The following is a 9,893-nucleotide window of genomic DNA, read 5'->3' as shown; positions in this document are numbered from 1 at the left end:
TTTCAGAGAGGCAGGAAGAGGGAAAAAGAGAGATAGAAACATCAATGATGAGAGTGAATCATCGATCGGCTGCCTCCTGCATGCCCCCTACTGGGGATCGAACCTGCGATGCAGGCATGTGCCCTGATCGGGAATTGAACCATGACCTCCTGGTTCATAGGTCAACGCTAAACCACTGAGCCACGCCGGCCAGGGTGAATGGGATACTCTTTGTGGAATGCCCAGCACAATGCTTGGCATATCCTGGGTACTCAGTAAACATTAGTTTATTCCTTTCTCCCCATTATGGACAGAGCAGACTGACTCTGAAGACCTAGAACAATTTCTGAAGTTGCCACTGGGAAGCTCAAAACATATATTTAGTACTACTTTTAATTGTTTTTATTTTATTGTTATAGAAAGAAAGAATTCAAGGAACCATGACCTGGAATTGAACCAGCAACCTTTCAGTACATAGGATAATGCTCAGCCAACTGAGCAACACTGGCCAGGGCTCAAAATGTAAAGCATGAACGATTGCTGACTGGCTCACAACAGTTTGCTGAGTCAACAAGGATCACTTTCAAACTACTTTTTTGGCAGGTTCAAATGATTTTCAATTCATTTAAAATAGATATGTTAATTCAAAAGCTATGACCAGCTTAAAAGCCGATTCAGATTTGTATGAAACATGGCAATCTGTTCTAACAAACTCATACTTGTTCAAAATAATCTGAATGGTTCATACTAATTCAGAGTGAAAGAGTTGAGTAAAAGAGGTTTTACTTAGAAAACCATCTCTGACGGATCTAAAACCACCCTGGTTAAAACCAGACAATCAAAATTATTTGGGTCTGGGTTTTGTTTGTTTGTTTGTTTTATTTTTTGGTTAATTCTCACTCAATAATATTTTTCCATTGATATTTTTAAGAGAGAGTAGAAGGGGAAAAAAGAGAGAGAAACATTGATGTGTCTCTCTCACATCGATTGGTTGCCTCTCGCACATACACAGACCAGGGCCAGGATCAAACCTACAACCCAGGTACATGCCCTTTACCGGGAATCAAACCAGCAACCCTTTTGGTGCACAGGCCGAGGCTCTAACCACAGAGCCACATCAGCCAGGGCTATTTGGGTCTGTGTTGTTGTTTTTTTAATGTATATTTTTTATTGTTGATAGCATTGTAGATGTCTCCCATTTACCCCCTACCCCCTTTACCTCCCTCCTCCCAACCTCTACCCACCTCCCCCAGGTCTTCACCACCCTATTGCTCATGTCCATGGGCTATGCACATGGGTATATAAGTTCTTTGGTTTATCTCTTCTCGTCCACCCACTCCCACATCAAAGTATGTCAGTCTTCTCCATGTCTCCATGCTTCAGGTCTAATTTTATTGGTCAATTCATTTTGCTCATTAGATTCCACAAATAAGTGAAATCATGTGATATTTGTCTTTCTCGGATTGGCTTATTTCACTTAGCATAATATTCTCCAGGTCCATCCAGGCTGTCCCCAAGTGGGTCTGGTTTTGATAGCTCAAATTGCTTCAGACTGCTTTTACCTAGCTCTAATAAGTTCAGATCTGGAAAAGCAAGTTCAGACTGGCTCACAGAAGGTTTGATTGATTCAGAATATATTTTACTGAATCAAGCAAGTGCTGACCAATTAAATCCACTTCTAGCTGGGTCATACTTGCTCTAATTTTATCAAACTGCTTGTAAATAGTTCAAGTCATCTATAAAATGGTTTTTACTGGCCTACACTGATAAAAATTGGTTTAGAACAGTCCAAATTGACAGGTCAGATGTTCAAACAGTTCAAGACTAGAAATATAACATAAGAAGAAGCAGCAGCAAAAGCAATGATTTGTTGCTTTAAACTTACACTGAACCAACAAACTTAAATTTTTACTTATAATTACCCCAATTGTAATTAGTCTGTACCCCAAAATGTATCTCCACCACAGTATAGTTTCTTTCTACACTTGAACTGCTTGCACAGTAAACAGTTTGGGAGAAAGGAGTACTGGCAGAGAACACTCAATAAATAATTGGGAAAGATGAATAAACAATGGGGAAAAGATTGTTGAGTGACCAAGACTTCCTTGGTTGAGAAGCCACCTCCCGTTTATCTCAGGGACCTGGCAAAAACACATCAACCCATGATCAGACAATAAAATAAAGAGTTCAGGCCTAGCCAGTGTGGCTCCATTGGTTGAGCTTCGTCCCAAACCACACAGCCCTAGAGACAGCCCAGTTGGATTATCAGTCCAGGCACTTGCCTGGGTTGCCCGGGTTTCAGGCTCAATACTCATTAGGGGGCATGCACGAGCAGCCCATCATTGTTTCTGTCTTATCAATGTTTCTCTCTCTCCCTCTCCTTTCCTCTCTCTCTCTCTCTCTCTAAAGTCGATTTTAAAACATATTACAAATATATAAGTGAATAATAAAGAGTCCAGTTGGGGAAACTTAGCAAATTAGGGGGCTATGTAGTATTTGTCCTAAACTGGCTACAGTGACCAAGCTGATCTGGGTTAACAGAGACCAGAATTCTAAAGAGTAAGGAAGCAGAAGGAGTCAGGGGCAGGCAAGTCTTCGAAATGATAACAAGGATTTTTCAGGGTTTGGGCAGGTTATTGATGGTGACAGGCTCCTTATTTGAACTTGTGGTCCAGAGAGTCAAAGCCTGGAATTAATGGAACTATTCCATCTTTCAGCAGAAAATAATCCTAATCCACAGCAAACGACAACCCCAAACCCAACCTGCAGTCCCACATGTGGCTGTCTCACCACTGCTGAGCACCACCTAATGAAGATAACTATATGTGAAGGCTCAACTGCAGGTAGGTTTTCATGTAGAACCATCTTCACATACAAAAAATTATTTTTGTTTCTTAATTTTGTTACTCAAGTCGCGAGTATTGTTACTGGGGCCTGTTTTCCAGAAAGAAAAAAAGAAGAAGAAGAAATCAAAAAAAACTCCACTCAATAATATAAATTATGTTTTATGTCAGTATTTTAGAACAGAGAGGAAAACAGTAAAAACCTAGTGCAGAATTTGACATTTGGGGCACCCAAACATTATTTTGTGCATAACATTTTCAGTAAGTACTCCAGCCGATGGATGCTTGGGAAGCCAGTCATCAAGGCATCCCATTGCATTGCTCTTGCTAAAAATGGGTCCAAAGCCTAGGTCAGATGTCCATGGGCCAACCACTTCACCTGCATTCGTACAACAATGCTCATCATAGCCCTAGAGGCAGATGGCAAATACCACACACACTTCTCCCTTCTGAAGGATGTCGGTGCCATTCTGTCACAGATGGCACCATGAGGCGATGAGTAACTGGGTCTTGGGCAGTCTATCCACATGTTAGCATGGGCTCAGTTCAACATATTGTTGAAAGAGAAAATTGGAGGTTTATTAATTCTAATGTGCATCCACTTTCTTATTTTAACTTCTGTTTAAAATTGGGGTGCATCTTACATTTCACAGTCTTACAACTCACGATACCTTGCAGTTGCTATTAAATCAGGGGGCACTGGAGATACAGTTGTGTGAACATCTTTGATTCGTGTCCTCTAACAAGATCAAGAATGTAGCATCGACACATCTTAGAATTGTCAAGAAAGAACTGAGTCCTAAAATTTCATAAGATAAAAAATAAGGATCTGTGAAGAACACTTGAACCTGAGGTCATTTCTTTAAACTCTGTAAATACCTTGAAGAAGTAGCATGTAAGTACCTCAAGGAAATGTCTCCTAAAAAGTCGAGAATGCCCCAATTTGGGAGATGCAAAAGACTTTCTTATTCAGCTCACTCCTGTCTCTCCTCCTTATACAAATATTTTTTCAAAGTGCTCTCCACCCTCACTCTCATCAGATTAACAATAGAAAGCAAGGAACACCCACTTCCTCAACATGTACTATGTAGTGATAATTGCCTCGTGAGAGAAAGTCAATGATCTTCTTCCTTATTTAAAAAATAAAACAGACTTAATTGGTTTTTCAGGGAATAAGATAGAGGAGAGTGGTAAAGATCTATTTCTTGCTCTCGCTTTTACACACACACCATAGCCCAAATTCTCCATGAAGCTTCCTATTAAAGTCAATCATAGACTCCAACCCTTAAATATCCTATCAAGGCAGAATAATCTCAAAACTCCTCCAGATAGCTCAGCCATTTCTTAAAAGCAAAATTTTCCCTCTATTGCCCATGGGATTGGATAATATTAACTGAACTGAGCAACTACCATAGGCCATAGACAGTACTAAACATTCATGATTTTACTTTATCTGCTTATGATCCTTAAAGGGAACTGAATGCCTGTACCAGACTTACACTGTAAGAGTGGTGTTTGCTTAATGCGATGGCAAGTAGAGTGGGTTCAAATTCTGACGCTTTGTGTAGTGTGGTCCAAGTTCTTCAAACTAAACCTCCATTCTTTCAACTGTAAGAATAGAGATAGCATTACTAAGCTCATTGGGTTATTTTAAGAATTAAGTGACATAAACCACAGACAGTTTTAGACATTGCTGGTTTATGTCAAGCATTCAATGATTGAAACTTGTCTTTAGCCATACTAATAGCCTCATCAAGTTAATATTAGCAAGGCATGCAATTTTATAACCCATTCTTAATGTAACCAGTACCCGAACCTTTAGAAAAATCAGACGGAAATTCAATTTAGGTGTAATAGTTTATGAGGTCCCTATCCATCACAAAAGCTACCTTAGCATTCCAATCTAACAATGAATTTTATCTGTGTGATTCTGGGCAATTTCGGATCTGGAATTTTCATCAGTTGAATCCTCTATTTTTCAGAATAGGAAACTGAGGTCCAGAGAAGGCGAGTGAATGGTCTAAAGTCAACCAGTTGGTTAGATAATGGGGCTGAGCTAGGTCCTATGTCTTCTAAATTCCAATCCTATATTATTTTCTAACACACCAAGATTTTTATTTTATTTGTTTCCCCTCCTTCAGAGCCAAGAGCCTCAATTAAAGTTGCTTTGATTCAGGAATCAAAACTTTTCTGAAGAGACATTTTACAATGTACCAAGATACGGTACCAGCAGCCATCGTAATAAATTGCTTTCTGACAAAGCTTTGGACTCAGAGATGTTGGAATGAAGGACCTGTACTTCTGCCCCTGAAGCCCCTCTATCACAAAACCCTTCCTTCTGATGGGTTCCCCTAAGGAGAGAAGTCATAAACTGAGGGCTTATCTGCTTCTTGTTGGTCATAGAAGATCCAAGAAAAAATAAATCTTGATGCTTGTACCATATCCTAAAAATCCTAGTTTTGTGTCTTTCCTATGGTTTCAAAATGGAAAGAAAGCAGAACAATTTTGTGAATTTTTTCATTTCCCCATAGTTTTGTTTGGTATTGAGCTTGATATTTTTCTCTCAAATCAAGATTATTTTCTCTGGTGCTGCCTTCAGTTTTCTGTAAAAGTATTGCTGGCTCTCTCACTTGCTCCTTCAGTCAACAAATATTTATTGCAAATATTTATGGAATGCCTATTCTGGTGCTTGGTGCCAGAGTACAATAGGGAGCCAATATTCACTATGGAAAATGCATTTTCTTGCCCTGGCCAGCGTTGCTCAGTTGCTTGGGCTTCATCCTATGCACAGAAAGCTAGCCAGTTCAATTCCCAGTCAGGGTACATACTCAGGTGGTGGGTTCGATCCCCAGTGAGGGTGCATACAGGAGATAGTCAGACAATGTTTCTTTCTCACATCGATGTTTCTATCTCTCTCCTTCCCTCTCTCTTCCTCTCTCTCTCAAAAGTCAATAAAAACATATTTTTAAAAAAGATTTTTTTAAAAAAATAATTCATTTTCTTATTTCTTCCCTACTATAGGCCTTACACTTTTAGCCATGCCCCGATCTAAGTTCTCCTGATGACTATACCTGATTCTTTGCATTTTCAAAGAAGCCAATTTTTATGAACATGCTAATCTTCCCTCATACATATAGTACAGCATAACATCAAAATTCACATCACCATGTTATTTTCCCCTGCAGATACATGCACACGCCACATTTTTGGCATTCATGTGAAGATACAAAGGGAATAAAAATGTAAAGCTCAATGGAGAATAAAGAGCAAGTTTTGAAGAGAAAATGAGGTATATTATAAAGAATTTTTTACTGGAAAATATTTTCAATTTGTGAAAATGGTTATAAAATATTACAATGTCCATAGTTAATGGACTTCAATTGTCCTCACCTGATTTCTGTGTAGAAATAGGCACATGTGAATATAGCTATTACTTTTCAAATAACAGCATGTAACAGCATTTTTGAGAACTATATTGCCATATATTCTTTCAAACACTTTAATGTCCCCTTATCCAGGGGTGCAGTTAGAGAAAACATTTCACGTACCAATGATCTGCATAGAGCTAGAAAGTCTATCCGTGTTTTTTAACTTTAATGTTAAGAAGCAGTAGGCTTTTCTTGGTTTCCTATGGCACCACTGCTGACCCATACCTGGCATTCTGGAGGACACATATCATAGAGATAGCAGGAACGGGGGAGAGAAGTCATACAGAGTAGGACAGGACAAAAGAGGCATTTTATAACGTACCAACATATCAGTAGAGGCAACTGTGTTTACCATTGCAATTCCTGTACCCTGAAGTGAAACACATCTACTTTCACTACAAACACAAGATGTGTGCTGTCCCATAGTGGGGTTGTTCTTTCCATGAAAGGAGACAGCAATTGGAATCCAGCTCTTCTTTGTCTCCTTATTGAAAGATGAGTTTGAGTTGTTGAATTCAGAATATTTTATTGTAACTGTGTTAGACCGTCACCTGCAACCTGTGACTCATAAAGGCATTCCTATCTCACAGAGTTTTGCAGTAATATCATAGGTCTGTCCTTAACAGAGAAAGGAGATGTTCATGGATAAAAACTGACAGGACCTAAGTTTGCATACCTTTTAGCCTAATATGTATAAATGTGCCTGTTACATAGGAATATTCCACTTCCCCATTTAAGCAAAGTGAAAAGACTAAGTTCTAGTAGATGGTGATATTCCAACATAGCAAGTTATTCAGACAACAAATAAATGATCTGTAAATATTGTTGAGTTAAATGTACATTTCCAAATGTATCCTCATTTGCAAAAGCTTCCTCCAGACATTTGCAAATTCGTCATAAGTATTAAAGAGAACAGACCAGGATAAAGAAAAAATCAGCATTCGCAACCCTGAGTTGACCAACTATTTCTGAAATGTTACCATCACCTCAGTAGGTGACCAACATAACCCAAGAAACAAATAGTACAAGCAACTATACATTAGGAAATAAGAGGCACTGGAATAATTCTTGAAAATATTCTTCTGGATGACTCAAATGAGATATTGGATCTTTTAAAAAAATTTATGGAGACCATTGATTCATTTACTCAAAAGATGTTATTTGCTGCCCAAGCCTCTTCTACAATCATAATATGATTGTTTATAATTTATGGAAAGTAAACTTACCAAAACATTGGATGTTATATTACTTACAGTTTGTAACAAGTATCTCCTGTTTTATAGACATAGGTAACAGGAAAAAAAAGGCACACTATAGAATATGCCATTTGCAAAATACAGGCACTACAGTAGCAAAAGGTGTGGCTGTTTGTTTTGCTGAGTAATACCTCAAATAAGGTGGAAGCACCCCCATTATAGACACAACCATGTCCCTGCAAAGGAATGTCCAACCCATGGCCAATGTGCCTCTAATGACACCATGAGGCAGGGACGTCTGTAAGAATTCAACAGAAGTATAAAGTCAATGAAGTCTACTCCCACTCAGTGGGTGTTCGTTGCGAGCACATAGAAGACAGTGATAACAGGTGTTGGGGTCAGGGTCTCCTAAATCCAAATAACAGGATACCACCACCGACCCATGTAAAATGAGCAGCAAAATGCCTAATGGAGATACATGTATCATACCTTTCTTATTATTACAATGGATTAAGGCTGAAACACTGATCATATGGCTTTAAGCCTGGTGATTTTTCCTCTGTAGCTTAAAATCTCTGAGAATAAACTAAAAATATTTTCCAAAAGTGGAAGAGGAGGAGTGGCTGGTTAGCAGGGGGAATTCTGGTATTAACAAGCTCTGAAGAGGTCAAGTGACGAGGTGGAGGCTATGTCAGAGTGCCACCAAACTCCCGGGCCTGAGACTCAAAGGTGAAACTATTGGGAGTGACAGTGCTGCTCCCACATCCAGGACTGTGAGGACAAGTAGTATTCAAAGGACTTGCTATTAGAACATTTCAACGTTGAAAAACACAGAACACCTTTCCATTTTTGACCTAGAAATGGAGTCTACCAAACCTTGTCCTCCTAGAACACAGGACATACATGAGAAGACCTTTGGCCAACACAGCCTGGCTCCCACCTGCATCTCAGCCACCTCAAGTCTTTCATGTGCTGCAGTTCTGGAAAGGTGTCAACCTGTCCAGGAAACACACCTAATCAAGAAGCAAACCACTTCACTTTGTGAAGGAGCAATGAGGCCTCTCTCAGTCCAAGAAAAATATTAGGATGAAAAAAAATTATGAATTAGAAGAAGCAAGAACTGTTGAGGATGACTGTCCAAATAATAAAAATAATTAAGTAAATATCCCTGAGTTGCAGTAACTGGGGAACAGAGGGACTCCTTTATCACTGCCTTTTTAAAAATATGAGAATCTGAGTTGACAAGAGAAAAATGCTGAGGTGTTCTACATTAAATTACAGCAGGCTAGAGAGTGAGAGAAAGAGACAAGAGTCCTGCCTAACGCGGATCAACAGTTAGCACGTTGGCCCACGCACCGAAGGGTCGCAGGTTCACTTTCTGATCAAGGGCATGTACCTGGGTTGTGGGTTCGCTCACCTAATGGACAAGGTCTAATCAGATATACTTCCTATTGATTCTCAAGAACTCTTTCCTTGTTCCACCTATTCAGTATGCAGAAAGTTAGACTGTTTGCATTTCTATCAGCAGCTGTTATAGAATGGGGTGTGCCTTGGGTTTACTTATGCAAAAGAAATGAGGAACTATAATGTACTTGCAGCCATCCAGCCAATTTCTAAATCAGCCTGTTGGATCGCAGTTAGCTTTTTTGTTATTGTTGCTGATTGCTAATTTTCTTGCATTTTGTTCAGTAAATGTGATCTCCAGAATACCTAATTTTGTGAGTTCAGTTTAGTGAATGTCCCATGATTGTTATTGTTTTTTATGGGAATAAAAACCCTTATAGTCAAAGTAGTTACCTATGCGATTTAGACACCTCCAAATTATGCTGCTTTGCTAAGTTATTTGCTTCTGCCTTCAGTGCATATATGTTACTTGAAATTCTTATAAATGGGTCATTAATTGAAAAGGCTTAATTTGCACTAGCCTTAGTGCAAATTCCAATCTGAATTTTTTTTTTAAAAAGGAAGGTTTTTTCCTTCCTTTTTAAAAAAAAAATTCAGATTGGATTCACGTGTCCATTCTTGTGAAAATATTTAAGAAAGTGCTGTGTCATTTACACTCACTAAATGACAGCAAGGTTCTGACACATCTGTTCAGCCCATGTTTGCTTTCATACTGTTAGGATAGTCAACTGAGCAATAAGGAATGAACACAATATGTTGCATCATAACATTTTATCATGGATCACGGTAGAGATGATTTTATGTTTGGGGAGCTTCTTGTTTGGCTTCTATAAATATGAGAGCTACTCTAAGTCCATAGCAAGTCAGTGTCTTCATAGCCAGCTGGATGTTACTGTGTCGAGTCTCAGAAACCTGCCTAATGCCATTGCAGCAAATCTTACTGCCTCACAAAACTGCTCTGGTTCAGCTGATCGCACACTTTCTACAAGTTTCTTTAAGTGAAATCTTACATGGCACTCCAACATACAAAATAAATGAAAGTA

At 38.9% G+C, this 9,893-nt stretch overlaps 1 protein-coding gene across 5 annotated transcripts in view; it reads right to left on the bottom strand.

Annotated features, from left to right (window-relative positions):
- RAB27A (RAB27A, member RAS oncogene family) overlaps window positions 1-9,893 on the bottom strand; it is a 69,999-nt gene that overhangs the window by 32,218 nt on the left and 27,888 nt on the right. The window contains exon 3 of one of the 5 annotated variants that reach the window (XM_006764957.2): window positions 4,322-4,430. The exons of the other annotated variants lie outside the window; for them this stretch is intronic. The gene's annotated coding sequence lies outside the window, so the exon portion shown is untranslated. The remainder of the gene's footprint in view (window positions 1-4,321; window positions 4,431-9,893) is intronic. 5 annotated transcript variants of the gene reach the window in all.

Source organism: Myotis davidii, unplaced genomic scaffold, assembly GCF_000327345.1.
Source record: "Myotis davidii unplaced genomic scaffold, ASM32734v1 scaffold1421, whole genome shotgun sequence".
NCBI lineage: Eukaryota > Metazoa > Chordata > Mammalia > Chiroptera > Vespertilionidae > Myotis > Myotis davidii.
Note: the sequence above shows the minus strand (reverse complement) of the source record. Positions and strands in the feature narration are given on the sequence as shown.